The sequence below is a fragment of the Euprymna scolopes genome, chromosome 36 (assembly GCF_053919585.1).
Source record: "Euprymna scolopes isolate OS-2025 chromosome 36, ASM5391958v1, whole genome shotgun sequence".
NCBI classification, from domain to species: domain Eukaryota; kingdom Metazoa; phylum Mollusca; class Cephalopoda; order Sepiida; family Sepiolidae; genus Euprymna; species Euprymna scolopes.
Window position 1 is genome coordinate 57,017,749 of NC_136517.1, and position 14,557 is coordinate 57,032,305.

Below are 14,557 nucleotides of genomic sequence, written 5' to 3' on the forward strand. Positions count from 1 at the left end.
ATCTCTCATTATCCCTCACAGAACCCCTGCCTTCCTTAAATTTCTTATTCCACTCAGAAACTGATGCTCGATTCATGAAAGAAGGTCCAAAAGCAGTCTGAAACATTCCATACGTTTCTGTGGCATTTTGTCCAAGTTTAAAACAGAATTTTATTGTGCATCGTTCTTCTAAAGTGCTCTCACGTCCAGATTGCATTTTTGAAATTCACAGCTGCTCCTACTCCTAACATCAGAGAGTAGATTGGAAACAGACTGAATCTGACTCAGACAGCTTACTCTCACCAAAATTGCTTACCCCTGATGTTGGAGGTGAAGAGTAGAATGGAAACATTGAATCAGACTCGGACCCCATTCTATGACAAAAATTGCTTATTCTTGATGTCAGAGGTGAGAAGTAGACAGGAAACAAGATGAATCTAACCTAGGAACTTTACTCTTACAAAAAATTCTTACCTCTGATGTCGAAAGTTTGGATAGACTTAAAACAGACTAAATTTGACTAAGACACTTTATTCTCATAAAAATTGCTTAGTTCTGATGTAATGGAGAATAGACTAGAAAGAGACTGAATCTGATTCAGACACATTTCTCTTGAAAAAATTGTTTACTCTTGATGCCAAAGAATATCAATTAATGCAAATGTTTTGTGGTTAACTAGCAGAAAATATGTGTCACGCAGCTAGATTATTATTATTATTATTATTATTATTATTATTATTATTTTTATTATTTTGTAATTTTCCACTTTTTTTAAAACAAATAGAGCAGCCGTTATTTTATGTTAGTTTATTTTGTGTGTGATTTTTTTTTTTTTACTCCAAACCTCGCCCAGATAACCTTGACCAAATTTGAGGGAATGAAGGATAGTCATGAATCGTAAAATAAATAACGGTTTTGTGAGAACCTAACTTAGTGACGTCATTGGATGTTCATTTACTTATTCATCTCTTCCCCTAATATTTCTTCCAATAAGAAATATTTATAACTACATTTTGATTGCATGATCCTCTATCTTCCTATTTATCTATCTATCTATCTATCTATCTATCTATCTCCTCCTTTTTGATTGCATGATCACTCCATCTTCCTACTTATCTATATCTATCTACCTACCTATCTCCTTCTTTCTCTCTTGCTACACACACACACACACACACACACACACACACACACACACACACACACATATCGTCTATTATATAAAGGGCAAAATAGGCGCAAGCATTTGTGTATGTCCACGAAAGGCTTTTTGGGTGAGAGTTTTCGCGTCGGTTTCTGGGAGAAGTTTGCTTATACTTCCTAGACCATAATATTGTAACGGGATCCTGGGCGACGCTACAGATCCCGTTCAGATGGATGAAGATGAGAGAGGATGAGGTATGGTCAGGTATGCTATGCTAACACTTGGTCAAGGAAAGACAGATGTTCATGAAATTCTATCCATCAGAAAAATAATATCTGTTTCAATAAAAGGAAAATATAAATCTGATAATGGGATTCTTTGGAACAAGGGAGCTGGGGAGATAGATTGTTTTTCTAGTTGGTTTGGTAAAAATGGATTTTAAATAACTAATTGAGGGAGACAGGCACAATAAATTGGATTCAAAATGTCTGCTTTTGTGTCTGGGAGATATTGTCATTTGGTCCACCTGCTATATTTAAGTACTAGACCACCAAGTAGGTGATGGGAATTGAACCTTGGAAGATAATACAGTTTCCTTGAGAGAAAAGTAATTTGAATTGAAGATATATATACAGTAGCGTCCAAAACTAAGGGACAATATTTTAAAACCTAATATTTGTTCTACTGTGAAAAGCTGAAATTTTGACAACTGGTAGTCGTTATCATCCATAATAACATACTAAAATTTGAATAATTTGCAAAGGATAGAAAAAGAATTATAACATTTATTTTCAAAATAGGAACGTCCAAAAGTAAGGGACAAAATTGAGAAAAACAATGTAAACAGCCAAAAAACAATAAAAATACATGTACAATTAATATTTAGTAAATGGGCCCTTGCTCTCAATGACAGCTGTACATCTTCGACTACAAGAACGAATCAGTTCTTAACAATCCTCGATACTAATTTTAGACCATTCTTCTTGAAGCTTCACCCACAAATCCTCCATGTTAGTGGGATTTCTTTCCATAACTTTCACTCCTAAGGTCTTCCAAAGATTTTCTATTGGATTTAAGGTGGCCAATCCATAATTTCGGAAATCTTGCTCGCTAAGGTAACTCATTACCACCTTTACCTTGTGACATGGGGCATTATCTTGCTTAAAGGTAGCCCTATCGAAACCTGAATTCTGTATGATTGGCACAACATGATCTTGAACAATGTTTTTATAGATCTGCGCGTTTACACGAGTTTGTAACCGGACAAAAGGCGTCGTACCTTGGCTAGAAAACATTCCAAATACCATGACGCTTCTGCCCTCAAACTTGACAGTTTTCTTAGTACACTTTGCACTTAATCTTTCACCAATACGTCTCTTTACATTGTTTTTTTCCCCATCATTTCCAAATAAACTAAACTTGTTTTCATCACTGAAAAATACTTTTGCCCAATTTTCATATGTCCAAATTACATACCCGTTTGCAAACTCTAATCTCTTCTTATTCTTCGAACTCACAAGTGATTTCTTCTCTGAGGTTTGATTAAACAGCTCTGTTTCTTGCAGTTGTCTAGAAACAGTCTGTCTTGACACATTAACACATGAGGTACTATTCATAACCCTTTTAATTTCTGTGCAAGACTTAAAACGGTCCTTTAATGACATACGCTGCATTATTCAATCTTTTCTTGTCAAAGTTTTGCGAGATCTGCCGGTTTTAAAAGCACTAACTATTTTGCCATTATCATTGTAGGATTTAACCACCCTACCTACAACACTCTTGGAACGTTTCACTTTCTCTGAAATCTTTCTAATGGTGTGCTTTTCCTTGTATAGCTTCACAATAGCTTGTCTCACAGAGTAATCATTTCGCCATGGTGCCGGCTGATGCAACATTTACAAATGACTAAGTAAGACTTATTCTTTAGAGGAAATCAGAAAATTTGAATATAGCATACTGTTTACATTGTTTTTCTCATTTTTTCTCTTACTTTTGGACGTTCCTATTTTGAAAATAAATAAATAATTGTTATAATTCTTTTTCTATCCTTTGCAAATTATTCAAATTTTTGCATGTTATTATGGATGATAACGACTACCAGTTATCCAAATTTCAGTTTTTCACAGTTGTTATTTCTAACAAATACTATGTTTTAAAATGTTGTCCCTTAGTTTTGGACGCTACTGTAGATATATATTAATAAAGCCTACTCCTCTCTGTTTGCTTGTTTGTTAACAGTATATGCCAAATATGACATCATAGCAGATGATATATATATATATATATATATATATATATATATATATATATATATTAGATAATCTACTCCACAAACTCGGTATCATTTGCTCGAAAAATATCGAAAAATTGGCCAAAAACGTTAACTTTTTCACCCTGAAATCAACAATTTTCGACAAAACAAAAACAGTCCTCTCGTGACAATGACTGATTCTACGCATGCGTCAGATGACGTCGTGACCTGATTTACTTTAAATAGTTGAAAAACCGAACAAATTTCATGTAAGTCGCGTTAGCTCAGTTGGTTAATGCCTTGGTTCATTATCTAAACGTTTTGGATTCGAATTGTGGTGTGAGATGTTTTTTTTTTTTTCGATTTTTTAAATTTAAATATTTAAAATAAATACCAGTGTTTCGTTTTTCTGCTTTTTTTTTTACTTAACTTATTATTAGCGACACCCAAAAACACCTGGGTACCCACTGATTTTTTAAATGAAGCCATTTTTTACGTGTTCATTTTTCTGTTTTCATCGTTCGTTTGCCTTACATTAGTTTTTTTGTGTTTTTTTCCCCGCTTAGTGTTAACGTTGTTTTCTTTTTTTACTTCGCTTATAACAAACAAACCTACGTCGTCATTGTCGTCGTCGTCACGCTCGACGACTTCCGGCCGCGCACCTGTCAATTTCGTTCTTAAATAAATTCAAACATCTTTCACTAACTCATTCTGGCTGGCTATTTTATTTTCAAACTTCGCCTCAGGGCTTCGGGTTCGATCCTACCCCCCCCCGAGTTCTTTTTTATTTAACACCACACACACCTACAAACACCCGGGCAATGCCGGGTACCGCCGCTAGTCTATATATAAAGGGCAAAATGTGTGTGTGTATGTATGTGTTCGTATGTCTCACAAAAACTTTCGACAGAGGTGACGGGACTTGACCAAACCAGTATCATTTTGAACTTCAGACCTTCAGACGACAAATATCGAAAAATTGGCCCAAAACATTAATTCCTTCACCCTAAATTTTACTGTTTTGTACAAGTAGAGGCCGATTTTTGTGTCGCCATTTATCAAGTCATCGCTCCCCTTTCAATTGACAACAGTTAATTCTGACGTCCGTGACTTCTGGTCGTGCCATAGACATCAACTAAGACGTCAGGGTTTTTTTTTCTCCTTCGCGTTACAGGTTTGAGCCTGCTTGTCTACTACGATTTTTTTTTTTTTTTAAATACCTTTGCCTACTGTTATTTTGATTCCTCCCACCCCGCTACTACCACTTTTTTTATCCCTCCCTCGGGGTTTCTTACTACACCACCTACACACATCCGAGCACCCTCCCCGCTATTGTTGTTTTGCCCCCTCCTCCTCGAGGCTCCTTACTATACCACCTAAACACCCGGGCAAGACCAGGCACCCCTGCTAGTCTAATAATAAAACCGTAATCCTGTCTGTTGTTTCATTGTCTGTTTCTTCAGTATTCGTATTATATGACGTCATAGCAGATGTGCACTATACGTTTTATGTGATTACGTCATATGAAATCATAGCAAAAAGTTAAAAAGGAGAAGGGGGACAAAAATTCACGGGCAACGCTAGGGAAATTATCATATATAATATACATCATCTGTTATGACGTCATATATGATGTATATGAACAAACAAACAGGAATACGGCTTTATTATTAGATGTGAAGTATACGCCATACATGACATCATATCAGATCACGTTATATCAGATGAAGCCATATGTGATGACGTCACATATGTCGTCATATCTAAAAAAAAAAAAAACAGTTAAAAAAGTTGGGACAAAAATGAAAAGACTTTTGGGCAACTCCAGGTAGATTATATATATATATATATATATATATATAAGTGAACGCGCGTGTGTATGTGTGTGTGTGTGTGTGTGTGTGTATTTCCCTACGCAATAACTCTGTCAATTTTTAGTTTACAGACTCGAAATTTGATATACAGGGTACTGAGATTTGGAAAAATTGATGTGATCAGTTTTGGGCCAGAAATTTGGCGATTAAGAGGTCAAAGTTCAACGATTTGACCTTTGAGAACTCTACCAAACTTCTCTGACAATTTTGGGTCTACGCACTTGAAATGTTAGATATAGATTCCTTGGGCATGGATCTAACTTAATAAGTTGATATGAGCCCAAAACAATAAATTTTAAGGGGTCATAATAGGGGTCAAAGTTTAAAAAAAAATGATCTCCGTGGTCTCTTCCAAATTACTCACACAATTTCTGGTCTAAATATTTGAAATTTTACATAAAGGGTATTCAGAGATAGGGCAAGCTTTTTCATCAGTTTGGGTCGAAAATATTTAGTTACCGATATATAAATGTATGTATGTATGTCTATTTGCATGTCTGCCTTAAACTTTCAATTGAGGTGGCGGATTTTACCAAGATCAGTATCGTTTTAAAGTTCGACCTTTCATACGACAAATTTCGAAAAATTGGTTAAAAACATTAATATCTTCCCCTTCAACTAGGCACTTTTCTACAGGGTGGGGGGTCACTTTTTTCGCCGATATTTTTGAAAGTTATCCTCTCCTTTAGATTGTCTAGCCTTAATTTAAAAAATGTCGCTTTCGGTTTGGCAGTGGTCGTAACAGCATAAACGTTAAGTTTTACCCCCCCCTCTTTTCCTCCTTTGCGGTACGGGTTCGAGCCTGCCTTCCTACTACCACTTTTTTTTTTTTTGCTCAACATACACATCCAAACACCCGGGCAACGCCAGGCTGAAATGCTAGTATATCTATAAAAGTGAAAGTGTCTGCGTGTGTGTGTGTCTGTGTACATTTCCATACGCAATAACTCTGTCAATTTTTAGTCTACAGACTCGAAATTTGATATATAGGGTACTGAGATTTGGGAAAATCGATGTGATCGGTTTTGGCCAGAAATTCAGAATTGTCACATAATCCTTAAATTAGATTGTGTTTTAAGAAGAAAATTTCGTTTTTTTTGTTTTGTTTTTTCTCTGTTTTAATTATTACCGAAACGAGAGAAAGAGAGGTTGTATGAGAAAGAGAGAGGAGGAGAGAGAGTTGAAGAAAATGTTCTCAACAGATACTAACATCACCTCCACCCCTTAAGGATGAGTCAACGAGTTGACGAGTCACCTGGTCAACGCATCTTCTGATCTCTTTTAGTTCCCGGTACTAAGCGATAAAAGTGGACAAAGAAAGAAGGAGAGGGGCGGGCAAAGTACGGAGAAAAGAGAGAGAGAGAGAGAGAAAAAAAAAAAGAAAGGGACTATTAGCAAGTCCGCCACGGAAAGCGGACGGGAAAAATCCTATCCGACTGCGACAGAGAAAGAGAGGTGAACCGATATCATCGAAGCAGATAATGTCGACAATACGAGCACGAGGAAACATGGCGAACCCTACAAATCAACATTTGAGCTGTGGATGTATATTTCTGAACCAGTCGCGCGAAACAAAAAAAGGGGGTAAAAACTGTAAGTCCCCTTTCTATATATCTCTCTCCTGTGCGACGAATTGACGATTTCTTTATTTTGCCATTTTTTGTTGTTGTTATATATTGATATATTTTTCGTCTGCATTTTTAGACATTAGAGTAAGATACGCCTTCCATATCATCATTATTTGTTTTGTTTTTTTAATTTTTCTCATTCCCTCCCCTCCTATTATTGTCTATTTTTGTAATAAAATTGATTTAAATGTCACCACTTGTGTTTAATCCTTGTGTTTATTTTGGCATCCCGCTTGTCTCATGGGAATCGGTTGGTGTTTCTTGTTTTAACCTTTTTGTACTTAAAGAAAATTTGAGCTAAATAGGACCTTAACAAGTCATACCTCTATATAGAAAACTTGTCTGCCTGAAATAAATATTTGATAAAAGAAAACCTTATAAAAGAATCCCTCCCTCTGTTTTTGAGTTTCTAAATCCCTTCCATTTTTTTTAACCTTGTCACGCGTGCACCCACCGTATCCCCAAACGTGCGGAGGCAAATGTAACAATATATATATAAACTGCGTCAATCGCTTTATTGCAGATTAGTAAAATATCAATATTTCACTAAATATATGTGACAAAAAAATAAAAATTGTGTCATCAAATGACTGCTTTAAGGTTAGTTATTTCCCAAAATGTTATTCAAATTCATGCGATATTCACAAAGTTATGACATTTTATTCTTTATCAAGGAATTTCCACTGTCCATCGCTTTATTGCAGGTCTCTTAAAATGTTATATTAGGGCAAAAATACAATGTCTAATCATGAAAATTTTACTTTTCATTATATTTTTTTGTTAAAGAATAATAAACAAAAGCACATCGTAGGTGCTAAGTCTCAAATAAATGAATTATTTATCGCCATATTCACCATTTTTTGAAATAACTTTAAACAACCTTTTGTCCACCGAAGAAGTCAATTGTTTGATCTAAAAAGGAGTTATGGTTCTGACGACATCAACTTCTTTCCTCCACAGGGCATCCTTTGAAGTAAATTGCTCTCCTCCCTCATAAACACCTCTTTTCAATATTGACCAAAGATGTTCAATGGGGTTAAGATCCGGAGAACATAAGGGTTTCTCCAAAGAAGCCTATAGATTCAAGGAAGGCTGCAGTCGCCCTAGCAGAATGGGATGGTACATCGCCATGCATAAAGATCATCTGAAAGCAATATGATAATGGTAGGTCATCTAGCCATGGTGATAAATGTTTATCTAAAAAGGCCGTGTACGCATGCTGGTAAGTTTTACACCCTCTGGAACTCGGAATGGTCCCCAATGATTTCCGCCCAAAATATGCCTCCTCCTCCTCCTTATTGGCGATGAACTCTGTAAGGGGTTGGAGTTCTGTTTGAGTTTCAAACTTTGGCCCATCCATCCGGACCGGCAAGAGTAGCACGGGTCTCATCTGTAAATAGGACACATTGGAACTCCATTTTCATGTAATCCTGTGCCCAAGCCATTCGTGTTGTTGGCTCAATGGAGGCCTTGAATAGTTTTGACGTTCCTTGCCATCTCATTCAACACATTACATCGGGCCTGCCTGGATATTGGAGCGATTCCAGCTCTTGCAAAAATGGAAGGACTGGTGCTGTTTGGGTTTCGGTTGACTTCCCTACAAATTTTCCGAATATCACGATGTGAAAGGTTTCTCCTGGTGCCTTTATCCTTTCTAGATTTGGTGTTGGGGTTGTTCGCGAATGAAGCCAAAGTTCTTTGATCCCTTTCCAGTTCCATAGCTAAATCTTTCATGAACCTTCGGCGAGTCCAGCAACAATCCTTTCCTTTTCGATAACCGTTAATCGCCCCCCCCCTTTTTTTTCACATTTTTAAAAGACCTGCAATAAAGCGATGGACAGTATAAATTACTTGATAATAAATAAAATGTCATAACTTCGTGAATATCGCATGGATTTGAATAAAATTTTGGGAAATAAGTAACCTTGAAATAGTCATTTGATAATACAATTTTCATCTTTTTGTGATGTATATTTAGTGAAATATTGATATTTTACTAATCTGCAATAAAGCGATTGACGCAGTTATATATATATATATATATATATATATATATATATATATATATATATATATATATATATATATATATATATATATATATATACGAATGAAAAGGAAAACCTAAAATAGATAAATGTTAATCAACGTTTCGTCCCGATTTAAAGGGACATCGTAAGGATTACAGGCTACATAAAAGTGAAGAGAGAAGGGACATTATGTTCCTTCTTGCTCTGGAAAAGAATTTACAAAAGTGCCATTTATCTAGTTTAGGTTTTCCTTTTCATTCGCATAACGTCAACTTTCGTTGATACTTTTTATGTTTATTCATAAATGTATACGTACGTATATATATATATACGTATCTGTATATATATGTATATGTATGTATCTGTTTATGTATATCTATGGATCTGTATATGTATATATATGTTTATGTATGTATATATATATATGTGTGTGTATGTGTGTATACATGTATACGTATACATAACTGTGTATATGTTTATATATCTGTTTATATGTATACATATGAATGTATGCGTATATATATGAATGTATGTATGTATATATGTATGTATGTATATATATAAATGTATATATGTATATATATAAATGTATATATATAGTATATATATATGTATATAAATATATATATGTATATATATGTATGCATATAAATATATATATACGTTTTATTTTTTATTGAGCATTTTCTTCAGTTTTTATTAATAACTATTTCCACTATATATATATATATATATATATATATATATATATATATATATATATATATATATATATATATATATATATATTGGTACGACGTATCCCAGCCCTACTGTTGCACTTTAAAAACATTATCTTTCATCTAGCAATTAATGATATAGATATAAAATTTTCAATAATTTTTTTTAAAAAGTGCAACAAAATGTACGTTACATAAAATAAATCCAAGGTAATTTTTTTATTCTATTTAAATTAAATTTTGATACCTTACTTTTTAAAATTCATAAAAGTGCACTTGAAAAATAAATAAATTTCAAATTGAATCTTGTACCTTTATTTTTAAAGCCTATAGTAAAAACATTTTGTTTAACAATTTTCATGCCTTGGATGAAATGCTTTTCTAACTTGTATAATAAATGTATGTATATATACGTGTACATATATATGTATATATATAATAAATATATATGTACATATATATGTATACATACATACATATTTACAGATTTATATTTAATACATATCTTGATTTCAGTCCCTATGAAATTGATCTATTTTTAATGCTCTTTAAATTGACATTTTACATTCTCATGTGTAACTATACAAAAACTATTTAACTTTCTTTGTGTGTGTTTCGACTTGACGTTTTTAGATTGTAACTTTTAATACTCTGGACAATCGCCACGAACTACAAATGCTTAATATAATCTTTAAACGAATTTATATTATAGCAAAAAGATACATTTGTGTATGGATCAGAATCGTTCAATTGTTTTTGGCACACTGGCTTATTTATTTGTCACAAAAGACCTAGGTGATTTCCTAAAATAGCCATCAAAGCAAAAGAAAAAAAGATAGGTTAAAAAAAACGCAAATAAATGTTATTAAAGGTAAGCTACTACTTACTTACTGACTGTTACTAGAGGTAAGCTACTGGATAAGTTTTGTGTGGGTGTGTGTTTTAACTTATTTTAAGGTGGTTTTTAGTTAAAACTTTAGATAGTGCAAAAGCTTAGTTAGAATGAAAAACAATATCGTGGTCTTATTCGAGCCGTAGTTGAGCCCCAAAAATCGAAAATTAAACAGAAGTTCTGGTAGAACATTACATTTTCGCACAATTGGTGACATACATTTATTCGATAAGTTTCTTTCAGTATTTTGTTTAATTTTCGATTTTTGAGCGATTATCGAGGTTCGATTATGGTTCTAATGAGACCACCATTTTGGTTTTCATTCGAACTTGATAGGTTTTACACTACCTTTATTTTTAATTTAAAAAACACACTTTAAAATAAGTATAAATACAAAAAAAACTTATTCATGTAGGTAGAAGAGTAACTTAGCTAGCCTTTGGTAACATTTATTTGTTGTTTATTTAGTTTATTCCGGAAAGTTTACCTAAAACGGTGAAAAGTGCCGAAACGCTGTGTCAATGAAATAGTAGCAGTCAACGTCATTAAAAAGTGCTATCATTGATTTATTACTAAAAAACAAACAAATAAATAAATATTTATCCTTATTTGAACAACAACAACAACAACAACAACAAAATCACACACACACACACCACACACACACACACACACACACACACACACACATATATATATATATATATATATATATATATATATATATATATATATATATATATATAAAATATCAAAATAAATATAAAATAATCACAAACCCTAACCTTTAACACTAACGTCTAAAGAAGATACCGTGTGGCACTTCAGTCAACTATTCTGTCGCGATGTCTCTGGCTTTGGTGTGGTCATTTTGGACGATGATAGCGTCTTTGGGTATTTCCAAGAACCACACGAATAATTAATATGAATTTTTTACAAAAGTTATTGTTTTAGTAAAAGAATAAAATGAAAGATGTATACAAGCATAGCATACATATAAAAAATGAAATAAATGAAATATTGAGAGAATAGAAGGGTCACCAGTTAGTAAGTGCTAACTAAAACATAAACAGCTTTTTGTAAATAAAAAAAATGAGGAAAAGGAAATTTTATAACAAAAAGACTGTTTTTTGGTATTGCAAAACATGATTGAGTTTTGCAAAGGGAAAGGAAAAAAAAATCAACGTTTAATGTAGGAAGCCAGTATCTTCAGACAACCTGATCTGGTAGCACTAGTTGCAACTTTTGTTTGTTATCTATGAGTTATGAATCTATTTTGATATGATATCTACACTTATGCGATCTACACATATCATATACACTATATCATAGTTTAATCAACACGGTACAAGAGCAATGAAAAAACTTTTGCTTATTGATTTTGGAAAGAATGTGTGGTTACCGAACACGAAACCCTAATCCTAACTGACAATTACTACCTTAACCCTAACCCTTAACCTCAGCGTCTAACCTTAAAGTTCAAATAAGAGACTGGTCGATACTTCTTCAGCAAGAAATTGCTTGAAGACTTAATAATCTATGCCGACACGTGGAAAGCTTACCCAAATTTAAACCAACTCAATTTTTCTTTTTACTGTAAATCAGCAGCAAAGTTTCGTTGATCTCAGCACAGGAGCACATACCCAAAGAAACATGAGTTGGAAAAATTACATTGTGAGCATTGCCAGGACCGCCGCGAAAAAGGTAGGTTCTCTCCACCGTGAAAGCTACTAACTCCCGAAAGTATCCTCTACTTCTATAAGGCCACCATTCGCCCATGTATGGAATATTGTCATATTTGGGCTGGTGCATCTGCCACTAGTCTCTCACTCCTAGACAAGGTTAAAAAGAAAGTCGCCAACCTAATAGGTCCTGAACTGTCATCTAAGCTTCAGCCTCTGTCCCATTGACGAAATGTAGCATCCCTCTGCCTGTTCTACAAGTACTTTAACGGTGAATGCTCCGACGAACTGCAAGCACTTGTACCTCCTCGACATAAATACCCCCGACAAACCTGACAAGCAGCTAAATCCCACCCCTTCACAGTAGAGATCCCTAGATGTAAGAGAGCCTTCTACTCCAGTAGTTTGTTCCCCAGAACCGCTAGACTTTGGAATTTCCTTCTGGGTTCCTGCTTCCCCAATCGTACTGACATGCAGAAGTTCAAGTGTAACGTGAACCGACATCTTGCTGCCCTACTACCCACATAGTAACCCTGTAGCTTATGTCCCTGATACTAGCCCTCTACATCAAAGTGGAAATGTGCTTGTTTGGGGTGAAAATGTAATAAAAAAAAATAAGTAAATAAAAAAAAAATTGAAAGATTCATATACGAAGGGCATTCCAAAAGTAATGGCTCCTTTTTTTTTCTTTTTTTTTTTTTTTTTGACCGCAGATGAATTTTCATATCACAACAGATACAACACTTCATTATTAGCGAAAAGGTTGCAAATATTCATTGTTAAAAGGTGGTGTTACGGGACCGACTGGGTTTGAACTTGGCACACCGAAATTATCAGACCATGTCGTTAGACATTTCAGCAGTGTGACCTCTCACAATTCTTATAGTGAAAGATTAATAGCCCCCCCCCCCAAAAAAAAAGTCTCTCACACACACACACGCACACACTTCAACAAAATTCTTTATGTACTATAAGAAAGAAAAGTGTAAATCCTGAATACATTATGTTTTAAATCACACAACCAATAGGAAAAGGTGCCTGTTCAGTAACAGCTGTGTGAGTGTTTCGTTTGTGAATTCATACTATTCATATTATTATAAACACGGATTTTTTTACCTTTTTTTTTTTTTTTTTCGTTATTATTTTTTCCTCTTGCCCTTGTGACATTGGATTTGTGATTCTGGATTTTCCTTCTGGACATGTGACATTAGATTTGTGAGGCTGGATAATTTTTTTCTTACCTGTTTTTTTGTTTTCTTTTTTTTATTGACTTTTCCTCTTAAAATTGTGACATTGGGTTTCTGATTATAGATTGTTTTTACTCCTTTTTGCTGTTATTGATTATGTTTCTTCCTCCTAAATTTACGACGTAGGATTTGTGAATCTAAACTTTTTTTAATCCCCTTTTTTTATTATTGATTTTGTCTTTGAGACTTATGACGCTTACTAATAGTTATGTTTTCTCATTATTTTCTTTATAAACAAAACCAAAGAGTCATTTGTAATTTAAACATCAATGGATTTTTACCTCTTTTTTTTTTTTTTTTTTTTTTTTTTTGCGTATGTCTTGTTTCGTGCTTATCGAATCAAAACCAACTATACTTTTAGCTTTGAAATGGAATATAACAAAAAGTGTATCGTTATAGAACATAGGCATATTTAAAATAGAAAAATAAAACCGAAATTTATGGAGGCATTGGAATTGTTATCGGAATCAAAAAAACTTTGTCTCTAGTTTCGGATGCTAAAAACGATTCTAAAAACGATTGGCGTGTTTGTTTTTTTAACTTAATTTTCCATTGCTGCTACTAATGATAAAATAGTAAATATTGAGGCTGTTTAGGGCAACTAAATTAATCTCTGTGATATAGGGGGAGCATATTTTTTATTATATAATGCAGATAGGTATATGGCATATCTGTCATAGTGGGCTTAATATATGTGGGCAATAGGTGTGATTAAACTCTCGGGAAAATTATAGGGTTCTATATAAGCTCCAAAACAATTTGTTGAGCTTTGCATTATCCCGCTAAGTCTCTTCTTAAAGAAGTGATCTTATTCTCTTCCTTTTACCCCCCCCCCATATATATATATATATATATATATATATATATATATATATATTTTTTTTTTTTACACAGTGATCACCACTTATCAAGGCCCGGAAGCCACTCAGGGATAAGGGTTATTGCAAGTACATCACGTTAGTGAGGAGATTTTATGAAGTGTTTAATTAGGGGGGCGGTTCATGAGGAATTTGTTAACATTAGACTTGAAGACATCCAAGTTGTAGTCCGGAGGGAAGCAGGCAGACGGAACAGAGTTCCACAGGCGTGCAGTTCTAAGAAAGAAGCTTTG

At 33.9% G+C, this 14,557-nt stretch overlaps 1 protein-coding gene across 3 annotated transcripts in view; it reads left to right on the forward strand.

The window, feature by feature from the left end:
• The window catches only part of LOC145260517 (lysosomal proton-coupled steroid conjugate and bile acid symporter SLC46A3-like), a 147,801-nt gene that overhangs the window by 106,293 nt on the left and 26,951 nt on the right, over positions 1-14,557 (forward strand). The gene's annotated exons all lie outside the window — the stretch shown is intronic.